The sequence below is a fragment of the Lepidochelys kempii genome, chromosome 1, assembly GCF_965140285.1.
Source record: "Lepidochelys kempii isolate rLepKem1 chromosome 1, rLepKem1.hap1, whole genome shotgun sequence".
NCBI classification, from domain to species: Eukaryota; Metazoa; Chordata; order Testudines; family Cheloniidae; genus Lepidochelys; species Lepidochelys kempii.
In genome coordinates, this window is record NC_136380.1 from 160,721,654 (window position 1) to 160,748,184 (window position 26,531).

The following is a 26,531-nucleotide window of genomic DNA, read 5'->3' on the forward strand; positions in this document are numbered from 1 at the left end:
ATCTTGGAGCGATAGTGGGTGTAAAGTTATATGCATAATTAAAATACCAATACAGGGATTCTGCTTCATGCAATGATGACCACATAGAACATGCCAATTGTAATGACCACCTCAAGCTTCTAATGTCATCAGATCTTATTAGCTAAGGTTGTGCCTGATCAGTCCTCAAGTGGCTAGTACACAGGGAAAACTCAGGAAGCCACAGGAAGTGGTGTTGATGGCCACCGGACAGCACTTCCTCTTCCTTCCGAATCACTACTGAACCAATTTCTAGCCAGCAGGTACTATGCTGTTGAAGGTGTTATACTTATGATTATATGAAAAACCAAGGTCCTCCTGACCACTTTTAGTCAGCTCACGGTCCTGTGAGACTCTTTGTAGGAATATGAGCATTAGCCCAATGTACTGGACAAGTTTGAACTAGGAATTTTCATGCTGCCATATTAAATTCCCTGTATTATACTTTCTGTTGAAGCTGTTGTACAGTATTGCTGTGTATAAATGAACAGCTACACTGTCCTACCACAGAACTGACTGCATTTCAGTAATGTGTGAAGTGAACCTCCCTCTCACCCTACTCTGGTATATTGTAAACTGCATTAAAATTACAAGCTATCACTTTAAATGCAAGAGGTTTCATGATCCTTTATGCATGTAGGGAAGTATGCAGTCTGGGCACAGCAATAGTCTGTCTGTGGAAAGCCAGCATGTAATGTTTCATTAGCAAAGAGTGAGGCTGAATGCAGATTGAACAAGAGCACTGCTCTATACATGTGGCTGAGTGTCTGCCAGCCTAACTCCCCATGTTCCAGTTTTCCTGGCATCCCATCAAGAAGTCCCTCCAGGGAACGTGGGGTCTCTGGCTTCAGTTCCATTGATCATGATACGTTTCCTAATTTTACAAAAAATTTTACATAAACACTAAAAATAAATTATCGACACCCAGACCCCCACTAGCATCCATAGTGGACGCTATGCCGCTTACACTGGGCAAAGCTGGAGAATTTTCACACAAAATGCCAATGTCGTATATTGGGCACAATGTGGAATGACTTCATTTGTAATGCAGATGTTTATGGTCACTCCGGGCTACAGACTGGAGCGACCATAAACATGCACTGGAGCTGGCATGTCTCTGACTGCTTTGATCTTGTTGGGATCTGCTTTCAGTCCCTCTGCTGTGAGCAAACATCCAATATATTCACCTTCACTGTTTGTCACGTTTTTTCTAGGTTGAGTTTTATGCTCTGTCCCCGTATCACTGTAGAAAACTTTATAGTCTTCTGTCACAGTCTTGTTCAGCATCTGTATCATTGCTGCCTTTCCCTACAGTGAAGATAACATCTGCAAGTTGAACAAGTGGAACTTCATGAACATTTGTGCTCTGCTCTGTCCATGTGCCTGAGTGGCTTCCAGCCTAACTTCCTGTGTTCCTTCCAGGTGTCCTGGCAATAGCAGTCCCGCTAGGGAACATGGGCTCTCTGACTCTGGTTCCATTGATCATAGTACAGAGAGTAAGGTGGGTTGAGTTGCTCCTCTGTCTTGGAGAGCAGCCTGCTTTGTTTCTCTTAGTTTTGGGTTCTTGTGTGCTATTGTTGTGAATTATAAGAAATAAAGTAGAGTTCTGTTGCAACATTCCAGCAAGAGTATTGTACGTTATCTAACTTCACTGTGTGTCTGTTGTGAAACAGATCATATATTATTTCTATAGTCGTAGTGCCTAGAAGCACTAGTCATGAACTGGGTCCCCAATGTGTTAGGTGCGATGCAAACACAGAATAAGTCTCTGCCCCAAAGAGCTTAAATTTTTTATGAAGTGCACAAATATTTCAGAATGTAAAGTTTAAAAGCAAGACCTTAGTCCTTACTCAAAAGTAGAATATTGAGTCCTTTGGAAGATTGGACATCTAACAAATTTAATTAAAATGATTTCAAACAAATGATTAATTGCAATGACCAATGGCACTCAAGGCCTTGATGAACAACAAAGCAAAAGAAGTATTCATCCTCAACACTGATACAGCCTCCTTCGAGTTATGACTTCCATATTTCTCCAAGAATACCTCAGCATAGCTCAGCATATTGACAGTAAGGGTGTCAATTATGGGGGTAACTTTTTATGAAGTTCTTTCACACTTAACTGATTGGTCAGCAAGTTTTGCTGCCTTTTTTGCAGTTGAGCAGTCAAATACATCAGCGCCTTTTATTCCCCTTTCAGTTTAGAGCAAGGATATGAAATGTTAAATCTGCTGATAGGACATAGGTTGAGTATTTTCATGAGCAAAAGTTATGCTGAAAATTTTGAAGTTAACTTGGCAATGTTTCTCATGCTTTTGTAACAGGGGACTAAAGTTAACAGCATAGTAAGTAAGAGAAAATACTTCATGCGAACAAGGACTCAAGTGACACTTGCTGTGGAAACAATCATGGAATTGACTGTATGTGGTGAACACAAAATCCGCTATACTATTCTGCAAAAAGAAAAGGAGTACTTGTGGCACCTTAGAGACTAACCAATTTATTTGAGCATGAACTTTCGTGAGCTACAGCTCACTTCATCGGATGAAGTGAGCTGTAGCTCACGAAAGCTCATGCTCAAATAAATTGGTTAGTCTCTAAGGTGCCACAAGTACTCCTTTTCTTTTTGCGAATACAGACTAACACGGCTGTTACTCTGAAACCTATACTATTCTGCTAACACTGGGCCAAATTATGGCTTCTCTTATGCTCATGCACTGTAGGGTGGAGAGGACTCTGGGGCACTGTTCCTCCTAAGCTCTGTGTGTGTGTGTATGCGCACACAGATCCTAAACCCCACACACACAGCGAAACACCACGTGCACAAAAATTTGCACAGAAGCACAACAATTTGCATAGAAGAAACTTTTTGCGCACAAGGTCTGTCAAAAATTAGAGGGAACATTGCTCTGGGGGAATTTTCTTCTGTCTAGCACACATATGTGAAAGGCAGCCATGACTGGCTGCAGGTGTGAGGACAGCAAGACAGAGAAGACTGAGTGGGTGTGTCTAGTGGCACCCAGCACAGCCTATTTGCTCACTAGAGTGGACATGCTGGGTCTGGGGCTGGAGCACCCGTGGAAAAAATATAGTGGATGCTCAGCACTCACCAGCAGCCCTGCCAATCAGCTCTTCCCTTCCCTCCCAGCACCTCCTGCACTCCCATGAGGCACTGGGGGAAAGGAGGAGGAGCGGGGGCAAGAAGAAGTGGGGGTAGGGGTGGAATGGGGGAAGAAAGAGTGGGCGTGGGAGCTTGGGGAGAGGGGCCTGGGGCAAAGTGGGGGTCGAGCACCCCCCGAGAACTCAAAGGCGGTGCCTCTGCCTTTTTAAAGGTACAGCAAAGGATGTTTCTCACCATGGGCCTGATTCGATGCCTATTGAATCAAGAGCCTCATGTCGTCTTTAGATAAGCCCCATATTGCCCATGTGCAAAGGCAGGGTGAGTACCTCCAAGCACTGCTGTCCAAGCAGGGAATCTTCTCCCCCTCCTTACTGGAACTCATCCATCCTCCCTGCCGTGCATGGGCACCCACTGAGTTATGCATGGAACATTGCTTGATAGTTGCTATACAAGTTTCACATGAAAATGATATAAATATTTATCTTAGTTTTTAAAAGCCCAGAATAGGTAAATCATTGATTCAGTGTTAACTATTGGTACACTTGCACAAATGTCACATGCCCCTTTCTTTACATTAGAAATTCACACAAAAGAAAGAATTATTAGTGGCCATGAGAGAGAATGTGAAAAGTGTCACTCCTCCACATAAAACACTAACATTAGGAGTTCTTAAGAAGATTCAAATGTATTTCTTCCCAGTCTGAGCTCTAATACATGCATTTCCAACTGGGATCTTGAGGAACATGCTGTACAAAGAATCCACCAGGGCAAAAGGTAAATTTCCTCCCATAGAAGTAGCGGAGAACTCCTATTGGCATGCAGGACAATTTATTGTTAAGTGCAGGGGAAAAACAATGACAATTAATAGATTCCCTAAAAGACTAGAACATGAATTAAAAAGGACACGGTGTCCTTCTCAGATGCTTGTTCATTACTTATAGAGAGTTACTATGTTGCTGGCAGACGCCTGGAATTCTAACAAGTCAATACTAGAGCTCTGTGGGATTTCTCTCTCTGGCCTTTTGTGTCTGTACTGAGTGAGGGTTGATGGTATAGGGTAATGCAATTTTCCGAGCCTTTTTTTTAAGCAAGGGAGACTAATGAGCAAGGTCAGGCACCAAAGGCACTAGACAGCACTTTCTTCAACCATTTCTTTTTTCCATCTAATGAAAAATAGAATTTCAACTTTTCTTTTACATAAGGGACATTGAACCAGCATCTTCTTTTAACTTGAGGTTTTTGAAAAGAAAGTATGGTGCCCCAGGGACTTAGGGAAGGATTGTGACTGTTCAAAACACAATGCCTTCCTGTGTTCCCCTTTGGATGGAGAGATACCAAACTGCCCCTGTGTAGGGTCTACCTTCAAGACATAATCTACCCTTAGACTACGTACAGGCAAATAAACTGCAGTAACAGAACATTAAGGGTGATACCATGATCACCTGCTTTATGGAGTATGTCCCCAATTAGCTTTTAGCTGCAGCCTTTACTCCTTGCCCAGGCACCAGAAAGGAGAATATACAGTGATGTCACAAAGGGGGAAAGACTTTGTTAAGCTTTGCTGAAAGTTTAGCAAATGCCCACTGAGCATGACCAGAAGTGGCCTTATGGCTTTTATTAGTTTATAATGGAAAAATGTATTGTTCCATACCTCAAAAAAGGAGGATGGATTTTGCTTGAACCTCAAAAAAATCACCTTCCGGCAGAGAAATGCTATGAAGTACTAGAATGGTAATGCCTAGAAAGGTATTTCTTAGAAAAAAAATGTCCACTATTTTAGATTCTTGTGGATTCACAATATTTCTGTGATATTCAAAAGGTGAAAAAATTGTCTATTTTCCAATTAAAACCTTTGCAATGAGGAAAATGGAAAAGGTTCCAGTGTGAGGGTGATAGGAAAACAAAGAAGATTGTGGTAGTTGTGAGTTTTTGTCTATTTCTTTTCACTTAGTTTTGACTTGGTGCCTTTTTTTCAAAACTCCAATTTAAAATCTATTTTATTAGGGAAGAGCGGGCATTGATTTAACAAAGAACTTGCAATCACAATTAGAAATATATTAAACTCAGTATGAGCCTAATTGAATACAAGAAAAAAAGGCTTTCCCCTCAACTAAGTGGTGTTTGTGTGCGTGTATGGTGAGCAAATACACCAAAACAAAAGTTAAGAATATTAAGGTTGCAAAGTACTCAGAAGTTAAGAAATACCAGAATTAAGGATGCCTGGGCAACTTTAATTCAGCTCTCTTGTGCATGTGCATTGTGGTTATCTTTAATCACGTGATCATAAACTATTCTTCCCAGAACCTCTGCCTCATAGAGTGGACAGGATGGATGGTGCTCAATTAATGAACAAGTGTTCAATATTTTGTTTTAATCTTCATTGTTCAATGTGTGGTTCCAGGCCTTATTGACTGCACACAATTCAAACCCTGCTCTGAAGACAGAAGTATTAATTTCCTCCTGGGCTTTTCTGTGGCACTCATCACTATAGAGTAAAAAGAAAAGGAGTACTTGTGGCACCTTAGAGACTAACCAATTTATTTGAGCATGAGCTTTCGTGAGCTACAGCTCACTTCATCGGAAGTGAGCTGTAGCTCACGAAAGCTCATGCTCAAATAAATTGGTTAGTCTCTAAGGTGCCACAAGTACTCCTTTTCTTTTTGCGAATACAGACTAACACGGCTGTTACTCTGAAACCTATCACTATAGAGTGTTTGTTTAATCTTTGCAAAAGTTGGGTAAGGTGAGTGGATGGTATTATCCTCATTTTACAGAGAGGGAGCTAAAGCACAGTCAAAAGTGTCTGCTAATTTTGGTTGCCCAATCTGAGACTTCTAGGGCCTTTTTTTTCCCCCTAGTGTTCTTAGCATTACCTATGCTCAAAGCACAGCTCCTATTAACTTCAGTTGCAGTTGTGAGTACTAAGAACTTCTGCAAGCCAGGATTTCTAGTCAGGCCCTCAGAAAATGAGGAACAGACACTTAGTGACTACCTGGCATCACACAGGAACTCTGTGGCAAATTAAGAGAGTAAATTCCACATCTCCAGGGCAACAGTCATGTCTTACCAATGAGACCCTCTTTCTCTTCCTGCAGTGCCCTACCTCATTCACTAAAGACCTTCCAACTTATATAACAAATAAGGCAGGGCGTCTTGCAAACAGCAGCCACCCTCCTTGCATGACCCTGCTTCATCCCCTGAGCTGAATGAGACAGGGAAAAACAGTATGTGATCATTTAATTAAAGACTGTATCATGACGCTTATACATAGGGGTGCTGAATTAGGGTTGCATGGGCAACCTTAATTCTGGCTTTTCCTAACTTTTTACGTGGCAACCTTAATGTTCTTTTAACAAAATGTGTGTGTGTGGGTGTGTGCGTGTGTGTGTGTGCGCACACGTGTGCTATTTCCTAGGTTTTTTTAAAATCAAACAAATTCTATCATGTGGAACCATTTTGACATTCATCCAGGTCATAAGCAAAGTTGGAACATTTGGATCCACCACCCTGACCTCTGTCATTTGAGCTCACGGAAAGCAATAGTAGGTTGTCATCCTCTATTTGGACCACCACAAGAGCAGGATAAAGCCACACTTCGCTAGTGGGTTCTTCCTACTGTTTCCTAGTCTCCTTGTCCAGTCTGTCTTATTCTCCCATTTACCCCCGAGCTCCTTGTCTGATCTGTGCCCCTTCTCCCCCCATTTCCACCTCCCAGTCCTAGTCCCAGTCTCCTTGGCCAACCAGTACCGGTCTGCCCCATGACTCCCAAACAAGTCTCACCTGGCTCCTTGTTCCAATCTACTCCTTTCCTTTCCTTCAGTCTGGCTGTTGTCCCCTGTGTATTTGAGTCAGGCAGATTCCTCCTTCGTGCTGGGGGCGGGAGGGGAAAGGGGGCAGGACATGGGTCATTGCGAGCAAAGGAGAGTCCAGGCTCCCTGCTCTCAGTTCTGGTACCCAGCCCAGAGCAGGCAGGAACTACAATTACAGGAAAAAGTTCAGCTTTGCCACTGTAGCCCTGGACTGGAGGACTGGCCTCAGTTGCTCTGTGGCAATGACATCTGAGCTGCTAGAGCTGCTGACCAAACTGCAGTGAGAAGATACAGCATGCTCCAGGAGGATGGAATCTTTTAACTACTAAACTCTAATAAATCTCTACTGAGCATGTGCACAATGTGATTTTTCAAAAGCTTATAACTTGGCCAAATGTGAGTAGATTTTTCACAGGGATGGCAAAAGACAAATCCCTGACACAAAGGCTACTTCTCAAAGATGAGGAGGTCAGATTTCTTTTTAACATTGTTTCATTAGCCACATTCTTGGAAACAGCTGACCCATTTTGGGTGAAACTTTCCAGAGTAGAAAATGTCAGCCCCTAATGGTTAAAGATTGACAAAATTATAAGCAATTGAAAAGGGGTCTTATACTGGGAAGTGCCAGGTAGCCTTAAGAGATGTGTTACCAATCCTGCCTATAATAAAAAATAAGTTAACAGCTTAATTTAAAGTGAAAGAGAGAACCCAGAACAAATGAAATCGAAATAAAAGTCAGGAATTGATGGAATATCTCTAAAGAAGGTCTAAAAAGAATGTGCACATTCTAGTGCTGGTGTTTTATTTGTACCAGTGATTTCTCAAAGCTTTCAACGTCAGTGCTCACTAGCAGCAGAGTCTGCTTTAAAACAATTAAATAAAAGACAGAAGATAATCAGTGATTTCCCTTAAGAATTCTATTTTCTAGAACTTCTCTCTTGCTTAGCTTTGCTCTTAATTTTAAACGTCTCTGAAAATATTTTTCCATGTGTGAATTTAAGCTTCGATAGACACTTTTTGAGTTCTGCTCGGATTTACAGACATGTCAAATTGTCAATAAAGCTTATTAGCCACACTATCTCCATTGACACACTCAGTTGGCGAGCTGTTTATTGCTCCAGACCATATTCCTCTAATCCATACAAACTCATTTTTCGCTTCCTTGTAGTTTAGGATTACAAGCCCTCTGAGTTTACGAGGCTGGTATCTAGATGAAGGACTGGAAATTTTATGTCTTTCCTCCACCCACCAAAACACAAGTTGGGCTAGTGTAATAAAGGATTTCAATTAGGATCAAAACCTCCAAATGACACAGTGAGCGCTGGCATATTGAGGATAGGCAGTGTACAGTACATCCCAGGACCAGCTACAATTGTGCTATATAAAGACCAGCTAATTCCAAAAATTGCTCAAAACTTAGAATTGAACACAGATTGAACAACCTCAGAATTTTTATTTTTCTTCTCTTTCCCTCAAGAGCCCAACCCTTCTGCCCATTCTTTGTCATCTTAAATGGAGGAGAAATAGAGAGAATGAACTGAAAGCCCACTTGTCCTCCAAACAGTATTTTAAAACCTTGAGTCTAAAACAAGTACTCTTTACTCAGTCAAAACTCCCACTGATCTGGTTGGAGGGAAAATTTTTCAACTATTCAGATACCTTTTGGGGTTGTAAATTAATTGTATTGACTCAAAAAAGGAACCTAGGTGTCATTGTGGACAACTCAATGAAAACCTCTGATTAAAACAGTGCTTAAAAAGGCCAACAAGATGGTAGGAGGAATGAGGACTGGAGTGAAGAATACTATGGAAAATATTACATTGCCACCATATAAATCAACATGCATCCTGACCTGAATTAGTACATTAGGGCATGTTGGCTTCATCTCAAAAAGGATCTTGCAGAATTAAAGAAGGTCATTGAAGGGCAGCAAGAATGATTAGGGGCATAGAAAAACTCTCCTGAAGGGAGACTTAAAAGACTGGGATTGTTTACTTCACAGAGGAGGTTAATAAAAGGGGACATGCTAAAAGTATATAAAATAAGAATGGCGTGGAGAAGGTGGATTGGGAGTTTCTGTTCTCTCCACCTCATGACACAAGATCAAGGGGACATTCAACTAAATGGGAAGGTGGCAAATTCAAAACTGATAAATTAAAATACTGTTTCAGACAATGTGTCATTAGACTGTCATTGCCACAGAACATCACTGAGGCCAGGAATTTAGCAATATTCAAAGGGGGACTGGATATTTACATGGATAGCAAAGGTAAGCAGAGTCTGAATGAGCTCTCACCTGACCTCTAGTGATGAGCTGGGAAGAGGACTTCAGGAGCCAACCTTGTGTGCATGGGTGCCTAGGTGTTCAGCATGATGTGGCTGCTTTACCCAAATGATCATTTTTGGCTGGTGTTGAATCAGAAGTCACTTTGTTATTGGGGGCAGGGGTTCTAAAAGGTTGTTATCCTTGCTGTGTGAATCAAGGGCAGCAGAACTGTGCTTGACATACCTTGATTCAGGGACTCACCCTCAACTAAACTTCACTCACCAGGCAGTGGACATGGGTGCCAAAGCCCAGTGAGTTGAGAGAGTGTGGGTACTTGTACCTGGTGGTGTGGACCCCTGAGAGTTGTGTTAAGTGGTGGGACTTCAAGATATCCCAGAGGGGCAGAGCAGACAGGCAGCGAACAGCCATCAGGGCAGCCAGTAGAACAGAGCTGTGAGCAGCCAGCAGGGCGGCTGGTGGAGTGGACCTGATGCTGGAGCAAGTGCCTGGGCAGTGGAGCGAGTAAGGTGCCCACCCTCCAGGGTGGGAGGTGAACTCACACAAGGGAACCTCTGAACTCTGGGTCTTCACTGACCAAGGACAACAACTGAGAGTGGGGTGTGATGAAGGGATAGGCATGTTAAAGGAACCTTTGGTTGCTGGACTTAAGAACCTGAGGCAAAAAGACACTGCCCAACGAACTCTGGGGTGGGAGTTTGGCTCATGGGTTTATTCTTATGAACCCTGCTTGCAACATTTTCCCAAATTAATGCTAAGTTACATTCGCCCTTTCTATTAAAAGTTTCTTTTCTACACTCGGACTCTGTGCTTGCGAGAGGGGAAGTATTGCCTCTTACAGGAACCCAGAGGGTTGTCCCAGGTTACTGGGTGGGGGCTCAAGCCAGTTCTGTGTAGTATTGTTGAAAAGGAACCCCTAGATATTGAACCCGCCCTTGTTGTTGCCGACTCTGACTGGCAGAAGGGTTACACAAGGGTATCAGAATTATAATAAGTAACACTAACAAAAAGTGTGGAAAGAAAACAAAACTTCATGCTTCATGGTTTAAACCAGACTATAACTATTAGTAATTAGGATAAGATCTCCATGAGGGGCAGATTATCGCTCTTCTGCCTACTGCAGGGGCTCTTCTATCTTTCTCTGAAGAATCCGGTACTGAGCACTGTCAGAGGTAGGATACTGGACCAGATGGATCTCAGGTCTGACCCAGTATGGCAATTCTTATGTTCTGTGTTCTCATTTATAGCAATGCTTTATATTTTGAAGAATAATTCTTCTTAGATTTTCTTTTAGTTCTTAACCAGCCATTGGTTGGGTTCCAAATCAGGTTATCATCTATAGAATAATTGTAGTCATAGAAGGATGGTACAAGATTATGAAAATCAACAGCAGATTGGCACTTAACTCCCAAAAGCCCCTGTGAAAATTTCAACCTGTATGACCAGCAGGTAGGGGTGCTGTGGAGAGGGGTGTGTGTACGTATATCTCAGGGTAAATTCACACTGAAGCTGGCAATATAATTTCCAGCTCACATGGATGTATCTACGCTAGCTCTGATCAAGTTACCATGCTAAAAAATAAATAGAAGCGTAGCTAAGATGGCACAAGCATCTTTCTGCACAAGCATGTGTGGACGGGCTCATGCTTGGGGTGGCTAGACCCTCCTGCCACTTACATCTGCACAGCTACGCTTCTATTTTTAGCATGCTGGCTCTACAATGGTTATGTCTCCTTGAGCTGGCAATTACACCTCCCGCTCCAATGGAGACAAACCCTACACTAAAACTGGTCTGATTTTATCCAGGCCACCAGATAAAGTGATCAGAAATAAATTTGGAAACATATTTTAAAACGTCTTAAAAATAACATTTATCATTTCTGAACATAATGCTGGGAGTGGCCATCTTGCTGAACGAATAATAGCAGCAGTAGATAGGGCTAATTCCTACATGCCTGCACTCCTGAGCTTTAGGGATTCCAATGAAATGAGCCCTGTGATTATAACCACTCCCAGTTTTGGTATCACAAAGCCCCCAACCTCCTGCCCCTTCTGTGTTTTTCCATCTCTAGTGTCTCAAAGTTGTAATTCCAGCTGAAATAGCCCAGTCACATGTGATTCCTCCTGCAGCTCCTACTCCACACTCTCTGCTTGTCACAGGCACCAGGGGTGTGTTCAAGGAAAACAGGTGTGACTAGGACATCCCAATGTCCTCGCCATCCTTGGCTGCTACAATGGAACCTTGGGGACATAAGCAGCCAGTGTAAGTTAACTTATTTTTCTGACTGTTCAGATTGGTATTGGGAGTCCATCCCATAGAAATTAGCCCAGGATCAAAAGATAGCAAAGGTGGCTTAAAGCTCCCTTGTATTTGTCACTGTCAGAGATTCCCCAAGTTCCACCTGACTACCTTCACAAAGCATTATAAGACACACCTCTTTCTCTGGGCTTATTGATAAGTACTAGTTCCATTTCCTCTGTTGGTTGGTCTAGTGGCAGTGTCATCCCATTGAAAATGTTGTTGCTGAGCTGGGTCAAGGAGTGATAGCTTCTCATACTATACATAGAAGAATGGTTTTTGCTTTTAACCAAGCCATACACAGTGCATGCAGATACTGCAGTGCCATGTAAATATTTATAACAACTAAATGAAACACTGATATGCGTAAACTACAGCTCAGTATGAAAAAATTTGCAAGTAAAATATCAGCATACAGTTACTCTTATAAAAATGAAATTCTTTTGTGCCTAGCAAGATAAAATTATAATGAACTAATATGGTTTGAATATACAGTGAATTGCAGCTTCTTTGTAGAAAATATTTCATAAGTACAGGAGCAATGATGATCTTTTACTCAGAAAAATCCCATCAAGAACTATTACAACAAAGCAAAGCTAGCCTGAACTTCAGACTACAAAAGACAAAGGTCATGATGCTTAGGAAGTTAATGCACCATTAATGCGCAGTATAACTGTAGATGTGCAGGTGAAAGAGTCTCTGACCTAGATTTTGTGTGATAGAGAGAGGCACTTGTTCCAATACATTCTCAAATATGAGGGCTAGGGGGAGATTTGTGAAAGTAGAAACTATCTGGAAGAAATTGGCCATTCATGATTATAAAGGCTAACACTCTGCCATTAACTGGTTAGAAATTTGAGATCTTTAGTTTAGATTAGAACCTCAGTTGCTTTTGGACTGACTAGAATAGACAAGGAATAAATTCCAAAATCATGTATAAACACATTGTATCCCTGGATATGAGCCCAGCTTTTAATATGTTTGAAATTCAAACATGGCTGTTTATTTATATTGCCCCATATTTATTGTGTTACTAATAAAGGGTTTTCTCAAGTGTCTACTGTGGCGTATCAGTTGTTTCACTAATAACTGATCAAGAATTAATAGTTTCCATACACAGAGCTGATCAGTAATCTATGGGACCATATGGATTATTAAGACAAATATAAGGCTGATGGAATTCAAAGTGCAGAAACAGAACTCAAGTATGTAATTTATTATTAATTATTACTATTAAATAATAGTATCGTTGCACACAATTGCTGGAAGTTCTGAACTCCCGGTTCCACACTTTAGTATGCCCGCTATCTCCTCACACAAGCACCTCTGTTCCCCCTCTGAACCTATGTCAGCAGCTAGAAATATGCAGTTTCCCACTTAGCTGAGTGCAACTATTGGCTTTGGGACTCAGATGCAAACTTAGTATCTTTTGTGCTGGTCACTCTAGTACCTCCTGTAACGGAACATGGTAAACATTGGAAAGGATTTTGGGGTACATCTGGAACTAAACGTGATCACTCAATGACTGAGAGGGGGAGAGAGAAGGTGTAAAAAACACAGGTAAGTAGCTGGAAGGTCACTGAGTCAAGAGGGAATAATGGATGACAGGACCAAACATGGGGTGGATTGGAACACTGAATCTCTTCTCTGTCCAGGACACCAGTTCAACTGGAAATAGCCTTGATTTCAGTCCGAACCTGTAGCACTCCTGCCATTCGGAATGCTGGCACTCCCTTGAGCAGGGACTTCCAATTATACCAAATTACACAGTGATTGTAGAGCATCAGGCTAAATGCATTATGGCTGCGATACGCTATATATTAGAATCATAAAAACCTTTGGAAGCTGATTAATAGATTATCAAATTATTAACAGAAAAACTATATAAATGGGGAGGCATTTTTCATTTCCAAAAGCAAGCCTTCTGGGGGGAAAGAACAGTACTATGAATTAGTTTATGTACTAAGAATGAGAGTCATCTTGCTGCTTTAGAATGTACTGGTAACTAGTGTGGTGCACTGATTTCTTTCCTTCCTCATTTTTCACGTCCACTAAATTAGAGCTGCTGAGCTGCTCTACTTTTATCAGTCTTTTTAGACATGTGCTGTTAGGGGTTTTAAACACTGAGAATGACATCATTTGCTAGTGTAAATCAACCTAACTCCATTGACTTCAATAGAGCTAGGTTGATTTACACCAGCTATGAATCTGGCCCTGACTCTGCAGAGACACTCCCATAGAGTCCCGGAAGATACTGGGCCACATTCATCTCCGCTGTAATGCCATTAACTTCACTGGGATGAATTTGGCTCATACTCCCGTGTCAGCAGCAAGACAGAATCCCAACAGTGTGTGTGTGGTAGGAAGGTTTTTAAATGTTAAGGCTGTCATTTGAAAGGAGCAAGTCAGTAGGTGTCTGGTATGTGCCAATCACAAGAAGCGGTCTCATTGCTTCTGGTGTGTGGTGAAGCAGCACACGGATAATTATAAGCCAACTTCAAAAAGAACTGTGGTACTTGTCAAGGGCATAATTTCAGTGACGCCCTTCCTCGCTAACATCTGACAGGAACGTAAATGCATTTCTGAGTGCTCTAAGCAGCAAAAACTGATGACATGTCCAAAGTTTCCTTTATTTCAATGTATAACTCCTGGGGGAAAAATGCCCACCCTTTTAACCTTTTTAACCTTGCAGTGCCCAACTGACTTAGCAGCCTAAGTCTCATTTTCAACGGGATTTAGGCACTTACATGTCTAAGTCTCACAGAAAGGCAATGGGACTTAGGCTCCTAAGTCAGTTAGGCACTGCAATGTTGTGAATAGCAATGCCTAAATACCTTTAAGATCTGGGCCTAAGTGACTGATATAATTAAAAGTACAAACAAACTAAGACAGACTCTCACCCAGAACAGATTCAGCCACCACGAATTAGTGGTGAAAGCTAAGAGGCAAAGAGCGTAATGCAAAACCAGAGTGTGACAGAGGAGAGATTGAGAGAGAGGCACTTTCTGCTCTAATTTCTGAAATACAAGGGTGTGTGAGAAAAAACAGTATTTGAGAAGCAGTGAGGTCTAATGGATAGGGCACTCAACTGGAAGTTGGGTGACCTGGATTCTATTCTTGGCTCTATGCTGACCTGCTGTGTGATTTCACCTCTGTTTCTCCACCTATCCTTTGCCTGTCTTCTCTATTTTTTTTCTGGGGGCGGGGGGAGCAGAGACTCTTTTACTCTGTGTAGGTATGCCATCGAGCACAATGGGGCTCCGTTGCACTAGACACTACCATAGTACAGTTATAAGTAATAATAATTAATGAAGCTATCCTTGATCTTTCTGTAGGCTGCCTCCCACTCGTGTGCTGTACAGCCACTGCAGTTCTGATTTTCTCATTCCATAACAATGAGCCAGGATTTCCCATGGAAAGTGCTTTTTATGACCCTCATTTTCAGAAATGTACTTGGACTTTTGCGTGTGCCTGACTTGCAAGCATGCAATGGCCAGTAAGCATTCACAGAGTCACATGCACATAGGTATGTATGCATTCAAATCTCCAACTTGCACACGTGCCATCGGTATTGAGCTCCCCAAAGTGTGGCTAATTTTTTTGAAAATGTGGACGTATCTGCTCCTCTGTGCCCCATTTTAGATCTCTTCCAAATACATCCATACACACAAGCACAAGGAAACAAACACAAAAATCTGTATAAACTAATCAAGTCATTGCTCCTGCAGGCTGGAAAAAAAGAGAGAGACAGAGACAGTTATTGTTATCTCTATTTTTAAACACTTGGAAGGCACTCAGAGACTATGATGTTGAGGGCCATATAAGTACCTACACAGATAGATTTGCTGCAGGAACATCAGGCGTGAGGATTTTTTTCTGTCCCATATGTTCCAGCTAGCTGGCTTTCTGCTAAGGATATTTGAGGGGGCCTTGAAAGGAAGAATGGTAGAAATTTATTTCAAAAGGTTTAAAATTTCAAGTAGAGTCTGGGGAATTGAAGTAGTTCTTGTATGTTTTTTATTCCCTTGGGGACTTCTGAGTTTGGTGTGCTTGTCTGGGAACATTTCATCAGATGAAAAAGGAATCTTTCTGTTCCAGTGTGTCAGGTTTGGGGTTCTTGGGGTTTTTTTTAAACAGCGTCATTAAAAGTCACATCAGATAAACCCCCACACACTTTATATACAATGCTGTATTCTTAGTGTTAGGGGATGTATTTATTTGGTGGAGTCACTGCAATCCATGATAAATGATACTAGAACTGAAAACTTCCTGTGCAGAGAGAGAACTCTGACCAGACTATACAGCCAGTGCTGTGCTGATTTTCTTGATGCAACTTTTAATAAGGTACTGGTTAAGAAAACATGTGGAATTGAGAGTTCTCTTTATTATTTGATGAAATATTCAGCTGCAACGTAGCAATAAAAAGCAAAACGACACTAGACACATCAAAGAAGAAAGAAACAAGAGCAGTAGCTTCTCTCCCAGATGCTATATCAATTTTTTAAATCATAGATTTTTTTCATATTTTTTCTTAATATTCCCTCAGACAGTCCTCTCCAAAAAAACCCACATAGTCATTTTGTGTATGTGCGTGTAATTTCAGAAGGTGTGAATTGTATTTCATGCACACGGCAAAAGTTGTGTTAATACTAAATAAACAATATATACGCAATTGTTTTTGGTTTGAAAGTTTTGGAGAAGATTCTTGACTGCTGATTTCTCCCTCTGGGTAACTAAGCACACAGTGCTCCTCTGATCAGAAACTGTACCTAGCCTTGAGCCTCAGAAGTGGAAACTCACCTAGGAGAGGAAATGCAATGCATGTGTAACCCCCTCACACATGGAAGATGTGAGAACAGCCTAAGAGTCCTAGTATAAAGGACAAGATTGGCTATACCTAAGATATGCTGGCTGAGGTGAGGAGATACGAAGGAGGAAGACAGTGGGAGACACTGAACATTCAAGTTGGGGGATCAGATCTGATGACTAAAGGAGTAACAGTCATGGGGAGGACATAAATCTGTAAAGACCTGTTTGGTTTGGCACTTGGTTACCTGCATGACTGGCTCTCCTCCTAAATGCTGTCTCAGCAGATAAGTCACCTGGAGTGTTGTTTCTACCATCCCTAGATATGAATGGCTGGTGGCTCAGTATAGGGCCCTCAATTTTGGATCTTGCTTCCCACATTGGTCTGAAAGAGACTGAGTTTGTTGACCATTAGAGCATGGTGTAGGGCCCACCTGTACTCTCAGTGTGCGACTGTTAGGAATGATATATGAAATGTATGGTTAAGTTGACTATGGCAGGGATTTAGATACTTTTTTATGCACACTTAGTTAAGGTGTATTATTGTAACTGATGTCCATGTGCCTATGAATGTTCTTGAGAGGGGTATTTTTGCAATTTTAAGAGGTGGGGCTTGGACATGAGGCCAAGTTCTGTGCTGACTGACACATCATGCATCCCAACTGACATCAGCTGGGCTGTAAAGGGTATAAGGTGGTGCAGAGTTTGACTGCTGGAATCTGTGGATCGGAAGTGGAAAGGAGGAGGAAGGTATGTGTTACTGATTTGGACATCACATTCTGGAAAACACCACTTCTAAGGAGAGGACACTGGTAAAATACAATGATGAAAACAGTTGAGGACATTTGTACTGCACGGTCACTTCCCCCTGCCACTCTACCTATAACCCAGGAAGTTCAATATTAACTAGTTTCAGACACTGCCACCTTACCTAACTCATTACTGGTGCCATGGGCTAAAATACCAGAGATAGCCTCAGTCTGGAAAGGATTTTTTTACATTGATTCAGCAAATGCCTGCCAGACCTTTTTTTACATGAGCAGCATTAGAGAGAAGGTCAAAATAAACAATGCTGTAGTATATAATGCAGTGTGATAGCTCAGTCACTAACCTCCCTTGTGACAAAAGGATATGACAGCTATAGCTAAGCAGATACTACAAAACATATTCCATGAATATTCAATTTGAATATGTAAACAAATTAGCTTCAGAGGTGTTCCCTTCCCTTTTGAGTTCATTTTCCACAAATAACAAGTTTACTTGCAAGACTGCGCCCAGAAATAATAAATGGTGAGTGTGTATTGGAAAATGTTTGTGGGAAGTGAATTTTGAGTTCCTAAACACAAGTATTTACCCCATTAATGCCTACAGGCCCCAGCCAGGGATTCTGGTGCCATTGTGCTCTGCATTGCACACAAGTGAATGCAAACATGATTGATTAGTCTTCTGGACACAGCAATTCTGTAGTTGTCTCTGGTTCTCAAGCTCTCCTGTGTTGTGCAAGATCTCCCTAAGTCCTTGTTTGGACAAAGCTGTTACAGAATGGACTGCTGACTACAGTGCATGAGAATAGCTGGTTGGAGAGTTATGATGGATATCTCCATGCCTATTAATAATTCACACAATGATGAGAAGCACAGCGTGATGACTTCTTTGCATGTGTTGTAAATATGGCATACAAGCATGCATATTTCAGTGAGTTCAAACTGTGTTATTTCAGATGTGAAAGAAGAAATATAGATAAAGACTGAAACAGAGGTGATGAAATGCAAAATAACCCATACCTTGAGTTCATTAAGCAAAACTTCAGTTGTGGCCATGGCACATCGTAACCCTTGGGGACTATGAGATACAGACCACAGTTCCACTAGTATCTCTATGGACACACTCTGAAGCAGAGACCGTACATCAAATGAGTAGGTACTTGAGACAGGAACAGAAAGTTGGAAAGAAGAATGGCATTTGTTAAATGATCACCCTAGCCCCGCAGGATGGGTCAACTCTACCTGCCAAAAGAGTTAATGCAAAACTGTCCAACTTTTCTCTTGACTCAGCAGCTTCAGAAAGCTGTCATAATCGTCACATGAAAATACATACAATTTGCAAAAAGAACAGGAGGACTTGTGGCACCTTAGAGACTAACCAATTTATTTGAGCATGAGCTTTCGTGAGCTACAGCTCACTTCATCAGATCCACGGTACGCATCCGATGAAGTGAGCTGTAGCTCACGAAAGCTCATGCTCAAATAAATTGGTTAGTCTCTAAGGTGCCACAAGGACTCCTTTTCTTTTTGCAAAGACAGACTAACAGGGCTGTTACTCTGAAACCTACATACAATTTGTAATTGTAGTTATGCATAATGTTTGATGGTAGAGTTGACATACAGAGAAAGTAATTTTCAATCACACAGAAATAACAGTTGTGTACCTCATGCGCTTTCAGAAGATAAGGAGGGGCTCTATTAATAGCAAAAAAGGATGTTTCCAAATTTAAAGACAGAGCCCACTGGTTCTGATGCAATTATTCCCCTGCAGAATGTGCTAGGTTGTAAAGAGCTGTTTGTATGGTGGCAGCTTGTAAGTTATGTAAGAAGAATGTAGGATGATGTGAAATTAGGTGAGCAGCGACAAGTGCTGAGATATGGAAAACCTCTTTGTGACATCACAAGACTAGTAAGCACAAGAAGGCCATGCACCTGGAATGGATAGGAAGTAAGTAGTACTTCTTTGGCTACTATTTTCCACTAGAATAGAAAGGACACTTACAAACACACTAGACCAGATTCACCAACGTTGGTAAACAAAATGTAACTTACACCTCCCTGCACTAAACTGGCTCCATGCGCTCAGGTCAGATTCATACCATGAGAGGGCAAGTGGTGATAGCGTTTCTGTCTTCCACCATGGGGGAGCAGCTTTAAGTTATGGCAGGGGTGCCGTAGCAGCTCTGCTAATAGAGACTGCTGAAGGGATACCATGAATCAGTAAATCTCCTGCCAACTGCTCCAATCTCCTGCTCCTTTTTTAGCCAGTGCCTCCCACTGACTGGGCTGTGCCTGGCCCTCTGTACATGTTCCAGTTGAAGCTAGTAGTTTGGGCTGCTTTGAACCTTCCCACTGCTGGGGGTGTATGCATGAGTTTACAACAATTGAAGCTGGTGTAAACCAAAGCTTAATCTGTCTGATGCCTCAGAGAGCACTGCCACAGTCCAGTTAAACATTGCTTTCTTGCTGGTGTCCTCAGTTTATCATCTCTTGTTTCCCTCTTTCTATGGGCAGACTGGGGACCTTGTTCAAACAGTGGCAGATGTGCTGAATAATGAGGACATCAAACATGCTGAATTCACAGGGAGCTGTGTTTAAGATAATATGCTAGTTCAAGTCCTGCAGTGAAGACAGATATAAATTTAGGGCACAAATTTTAAACATGAGTGAATACATTTTTAGGTCCTTAAATTCATATTTAGGCATCTAAACTAATGTGGCCTGGTTTGCGGAGATGCTGAGCGCTACCAACTCTCTCTGAAATCTGTGGGGAGATGCACCTGCTTTCCGTGCCTTTGCAAACCTGGCCATTTTTATTTAGGTGCCTATAGGGTTTAAAGGCTAGCTTTAGGAATCTATATTTGAAAAGTTTCAGAGTAACAGCCGTGTTAGTCTGTATTCGCAAAAAGAAAAGGAGGACTTGTGGCACCTTAGAGACTAACCAATTTATTAGAGCATAAGCTTTCGTGAGCTACAGCTCACTTCATCGGATGCATACTGTGGAAACTGCAGAAGACATTATATACACAGAGACCATGAAACAATACCTCCTCCCACCCCACTCTCCTGTATCAGTAAAACAGAAATGATTTTTTTCAATTTTCTGTGTAAATAGCACAAGCAACCTTGTCTCCTAAGATCATTAATTTATTGTGTCATTTTCCTAATAATAATTTTATTCTTCCCCACTCTTGGATAACAAGCTGACATACTGTAGCTTCTTAATAGCACTATTGTAAATATTGGCCAAAAAGGCTACTGTGGCCTTGTCTAGAGACCACTGAAGTCAATGTGAGTCTTTCCATGGGCTTTGGATCAGGCCATGATGGTATCACAATGGTAAAATGTCAGTCTTCAGCATGACTTGATCATACCTGTAGAAGAACACTAAGCCAGGCCACGGCTATTTACAATTGTCAGGTGAGATAAATGTCTTTAAGGATCTAATTCTGCTGCCACTGAGGTCAGTGTGACTTTTGCCATTGAGCTCCAGCTGGGTGGTATTATTATTTAATATTTCTATTATAATAGGATTCAGAGGCCCCAAACCAGGTGGGGGGCCCATTGTGTTAACTGCTATACATACACAAGAGGAGGACATGGTGTTATGTGTTATACAGAGAATTGCCATCTTGAAATGTTCTGCAGAGAAATCCTGTCCTGTTTTGCACAGGTAGCCTGGGAGAAGAGGCCTTTTGCTCCACACCCTTCACCGCTGAACCCACAGAGCAGCGTGATAGAGTACTAAAGAGAGCAGCAGAAGGGGAGTCCTGCTAGTACACCATGATCCCACAGGGGTCTAGTCAGGTCCCCAGTTTGTTAGGAATATGATTTGTGCACATGCTCTCCCTCTGCTACGAGCCATCCTACTCTGCACTGTCAAAATAGTTCTTGGAACTAGTCCGCACTGCTCCATTCCATCCCTCCCCAAATCTATACAGCTCACGCCAGTGTTAGGTGCTGGGAGGGGATCTACTGCCTTTTCTGAAGCCCACTTTCTGCTGTTGCTCTTCTTCAAGAACCAAGCAACAGGGCTACCACAAAGCAGGCCCAGATGAGTGAATTTGGGGCTGTAACTATATTGCTCAGATGATAAAGGAGTCTTCCCCCTGGGAGATTGGAACATGAGAAGTGTCAGCTGTGGAAGTCAAAATTAGATGTTGCTACCAAGATAGGGTTGCCATCTAGTGGAGATCAAACAAGAACATACTATCATGAGTATTTACCAAGATGTCCACTACTATAAAAAGGAGTCTTTAACACAGATTTCATTTCATTGTCTGAGTTGTGCGGAGAGAATGCCACACGTGTCTTCAAGGAGAGAGAATGAAAACACAATGGTTCTTATGGTTGTTGTAGAGTTTTGCACAGTTTCCGTTCATTGAAAAATGAGCTCCTTGTGATTGAACATAGAAGCAAAGTCTGTTGTTCCAGTGCCGGAGTGATGTGTTGCACGAGTGTTATACATTTGTACAAAATGAAGTTAATAGGACTGCAACTGTCCCAATAGCTTTGCTTATAAAAAGTTGGTCGGTAGGGATGCATGAGCTTGCAGTAAGAGACCAGACGGGCCTGAAATACCTCCAGACTTAGTATTGTATTTCTATCAGTAGAAAAAAAAGGAAATGGATAGATAGAGGAAGCTGATAGAAACAAAGCTCTCTGCTTTGGTCATAGCTTTCTGGCTGCAAACAACAGGAAAATGAGGCTTTACGCTGGGGATGGGGGTAGTGCTTAAACATTTAAAGGGACAGGACATCACACTTAGTACCTGTGGGTCCAATAAAAATACCTCTAAGAAAATCAAACTTGCGTAGAACTCAAAAAAGGTGTTTGCTAATCAAATAAATTAACCTTCAAAAAGAGCAGCTAGAACCAAACTAAATCTTGTCCCATCACCATGCTACCGCAATCAGTATGTAAAGTATGAAGAATAAGAAAATGAAAGGAAAGCAGAGCAAAGAAATGGGCTTATTTGTCCCACAAAATTCCCTTTCTTTATTGGAAACTGTGATGGGGAGTAAAGGGGTTAATGTGGGCCTGAGAGGCCAGTTATGTTACCTGGCTACCTCTGGAGGGAGAGGCAGGCTTCACTGATCATGAAGCCCAGCAAGACAGTAGTAGGCTGGTTAGTATAAAGCCAGGAAGCTGAGAGGAAAAGAGGGCTGCAGGGAAGGAGTCTGGAGTCACTCTCTGGGAACAGGGAGGTGGTGAGGAGAATTCTAGGTCTGAAGGAAGGGTCAACCAAGAGAAGTTAAGTGGAGGAAGCCCAGGGAAACAGCAGCAAGGAGTGGGCTTATGTAGATCTTGGCTGCCAGTTATAGGGTCCCTGGGCTGCAACTCAATGCAAAGTGGTACAGGATCTGGATTTGGAACAGAAGACTGCCTGAGGTGGCATATGGACAGCTTGTCTGGTGGGACCTTTGTTATCCCAGAAGGAGAGGGGTGGAACTATATAGTGCCCTGACCAGAGGGCCAAGTAACAAAGAGAGCGCGCCCCATGTCACAGAGAGAGAGAAGGGTCACAGACTCAGTGAGAGTAACCAACAAAAGGGGACACCAGATGGGGCACGAGCTAATTCACTGTCCTAGCCACAAGGAGGCACACCTGTTGCATATAAACCTTTCTAAGCAGATGACACATCAGCAAATAGAACAGCAACAACATACATAGTGTTGAATATTTATGCTATGGGCCCAAAATTCATTTCCCACAAACACTGCATGAACAACACTTTATCCGCACCAGTGTCTGCAAACAGGGATCTGAACATGAATCAAAATTCCACTTCTAATTCATCAGAATGCTTGAAAGTAATTATTTCTACAGTTCACCCAGTGCTAGTCTCCAGTAGCTCTTCCTATCCTCTTACCAGTTAGATCATTGGCTGGTGGAGGAAGAAGGGCAACAACCTAAGTTCCCTCTAAGGTGCGCAGCCGTGCAGCCAGCTATAAAGGGCAGTGCAGGCACGCAGCCACAGAGGGCTGGAGAGAAGAGAAGTAGAGGGGTGGGTGAGGAGGGGAGCAAGCTGGGGCATGCAGGGCTGCCATGGGCCTCTCCCCCGGCCCCAGAGCTCCTGCTGCCCGGAAGAAGCACCTCTTCCCCGGAGCTGCTGCCGGCAGAGAGAGGGCTGGGGGGAGTCCTCTGGCCCCAGCCCCAGGGCAGCCTGCCTGCACCCCAAACTCCTCATCCCCGGCCCCACCCCAGAGCCCGCACCCCCAGCCAGAGCCCCCTCCAACACTCCAACCCTCTGCCCCAGCGCTGAGTCACCTCCTGAACCCCTCGGCCCCAACCCCACCACACATCACCTCCATATTAGTGCACATATCAAAATTCATTCCGCACATGCATGGGAAAAAATAGCGGGAACGTTGGCAATGACTGGTGTTTACATGCCACTTTTGGAGCTGTTTTCTTAGCACGACTCCGCAGCTGGGCAGCCTTCGATAAAGAGAAGGGGTTTCTTCCTTTAAAATGGAAAGCATCATGTCGACACTCAGGAGAGCATCAGCAGAGATACTGGGTGGCAGCACCAGCAATGGAAACATGCTTAGGATGTTGACATTTTCCAGACTTCCAGCCGAAATACATTAAGGAGGCTGTATAGCGTGTCTAGGTACATGTACAATATACACACAGCTTCCAAAGGAATAATTCCCATTTGCTTAATTAACTAGGAGTACCTGCAAGACATAGTTCATGGAACAAGATCTAAAGTTGGGGTCCAACTTTCCTTTTCATACATTTGCTGCCTCATGTTTTGTTTAAAATTCCAAACGGGAAATCAGATTGTCCCTGACCCTCATGCAAGTGTGTGGGGTTGAGATGGCACAAAGGACCTTCACTCATCTCCCCAGGAGCCCCTGAACTTTGTTTCATAGACAGGACACTCTTTGTTATCATTACATTACATAAAAAATCTAACTGACACCAAATTTGCTTACATTGTACATAATATATAGTCAATACCACACATAAAAATGTCTCGTTTAACTAAAGATCTTATTTTCCTTTGAACAAACCCTGCAATCCTTATTCAGACAAAATTCCTGTTGAATCAAAGGACAGCAGGATTTGAGTCTCTGAGTCTGTATTAGTTTAGGAGATTGGACAGTTTTATTCATGATGAAACACAAAGAAAACAATCTCAGTTCACAATGTGCTGAAACAGTAAAGAAAAAGACCTCTCCAATAACCTTACCAATAACTAAAATATTTTCTCTGACGTCCTTTTAGTTAACTTGAGGACATGAATGACTTTGCTGTGTGTGCAAACTTGGGCAATGAAACAAAATCTGTGCCTAATGAGTCAACGTGTTAAAAAACCCTAACAAAATATGTATTTCTCTTTCTTCTTTAATTTTTGTTTGACTGCATAGTTTTAGAATATTTGGAACCTAGGGTACTGATTTCATTTCACTATAACTTTATATAAACAACACTGATGGGAAAGTCATCTATCCTTAATAGCAAAGTAAAACAGAAATAACATCTCAGGATGAGTTAATCTCAAGAGGTGCAGAGGTTCACTTCAGAATAACAAAATTGACAGGCATATCCAAACTTATCTGAACAATCCAAATCTCCCAACACTGGGGAAAAATGGGCTTGAAATCTTGTGAAAACAGGCTTGTTCATACCTTTTTTTCAATTCTTTCTTCCTTCAGTTAGTCCACAAAGTGGATGAGGTAATATCTTTTATTGGACCAACTTCTGTTGGTGAAAGAGACACGCTTTTGAGCTTACACAGAGCTGCAGGAACAGTTGCTCTTTTGGTTAGGCAACGAAATTGAAATGAACAATTTATTTGGTAAGTTTGGTCCTTTTCCTGTTCATGAATTATCCACAAGCTGACAGTGGCCCCATTTCTCAGCTGCATTAAAGCAAGGCTTGGTTAAAAAAAATCTTCAAAAGTGTTTATTGATGGATGGTTGGGGTTTTAAATAAGCAAAATTTTTGCTTTCTGCAGAAAATTGAGTTTTCAGCCATAAACTTTCAGGGGGTTGTTTGGTTGGTGGGGTTTTTGTTTGTTTATTTGTTTGTTTTGTTTTATGAAAAGTCAAGTTTTCCACAGGAAAAAAAGAAAAACATTTCGCAACCACCTCTACTTATAGCAGCTTTGTGCTTGTGATGGGGTGTAAATCCCTTTTTGGCACTGAAAGGGGTAAGGAGAGCTGGATATTCAATTAGTGCAGCTGGAGTGGGGACCAGGCCCAATTAAATAGGAGTCTTAGCTGGATGAGGAGCTGGGTGGTTACTATAAAGAGAAGAAGCCCAGAGTAGGAGGGGACTGCAAGAAGAGACAGACAGAATTCTGCAGTCCTGCTTGTAGCACTAGAGAACGGAGAGACTGGTAGGCTGAAAGAAAAGGCCTGGGGAGAGTCTGTAGAGAAAAATCAACATTTTTTAAGATTACCTCCACAACTGAAGGCTAAATTAAGCAGCACAAAAAGACACTTTATTTAGGCCTATACTTCCAACTTAGTTATTCTCATACTGGAAGATATCTGGAAATGAAAAACAAACACAAATACAAGTCTGGTTTTAGAAAATGAAAAGAAAAAGAGATTTTGTTGTTGCAAACTGCCTCCCGAGATCCCCGAAACTATTATGTTGTAAACTTCCTGATCAACCCCTGCAGTCTGAAGTAGAAAGCCAAGAACTGCATCTCAGTTCAGCAAGCATGAATCTGTTCTTGTGTCATGATTAAGTCAGGAAAACTATTAGTGCAGTACCACTGAAATTTTACCTGTAGTAGTAGCTGATGATATTTCCAGAGAAACTTTGCTTGAAACCAGCACAGCTGAAGACCCTGAAGATAAGCCACAAACCAACTAAGCAAAAGATCCCACAGATGATCTTAAAACAAAAACCCAAAGACCCTGTAGGTGATCAGGTCAAAGCAATCTTCCTGATGAAACAGGATAAAAGTCTGATAAAAGTCACGTTCAAGAATCAGTTTTATCAACTGAGCAACTGTGTATGCTGATATGGACTGGTCCTTGACGCCCCACTAACAGTGATATGCCAAATGAACAGTTTAATTTTTTTTCCTACAACCCACCATTTTCCTTTTCATTTTACAGAATGAAAAATGCAATGCATGAAGATTTGCATATCAAGTGGCTAGCATGATTAAACATGGATCAAGGCTTAAAAACTGTGGTCTTTATTTTTCCAGAAAACCATGTTCAACTTGTTTAAAAATGATTGTAAATGCTGGAGTGAACAGAATTTCTTATTTCAGATTCTGCATACTGTCCCTGTGTCGAGTGTTCGAGGATCCAGAAACTCAAAAATCAACTTAGATAACAGGTTTTAACTATTGGAAGAATACACTAAAGTTAATGTCTGTTCATGGAGGACCAGGCAACATACTCAGTCACCTGTGATAGCTCTACAGCTCATGAAGGGTCATAGTATCAATGCA

At 42.0% G+C, this 26,531-nt stretch overlaps 1 protein-coding gene across 1 annotated transcript in view; it reads right to left on the minus strand.

Moving 5' to 3' along the window:
* PCP4 (Purkinje cell protein 4) overlaps positions 1-26,531 on the minus strand; it is a 67,096-nt gene that overhangs the window by 12,562 nt on the left and 28,003 nt on the right. The gene's annotated exons all lie outside the window — the stretch shown is intronic.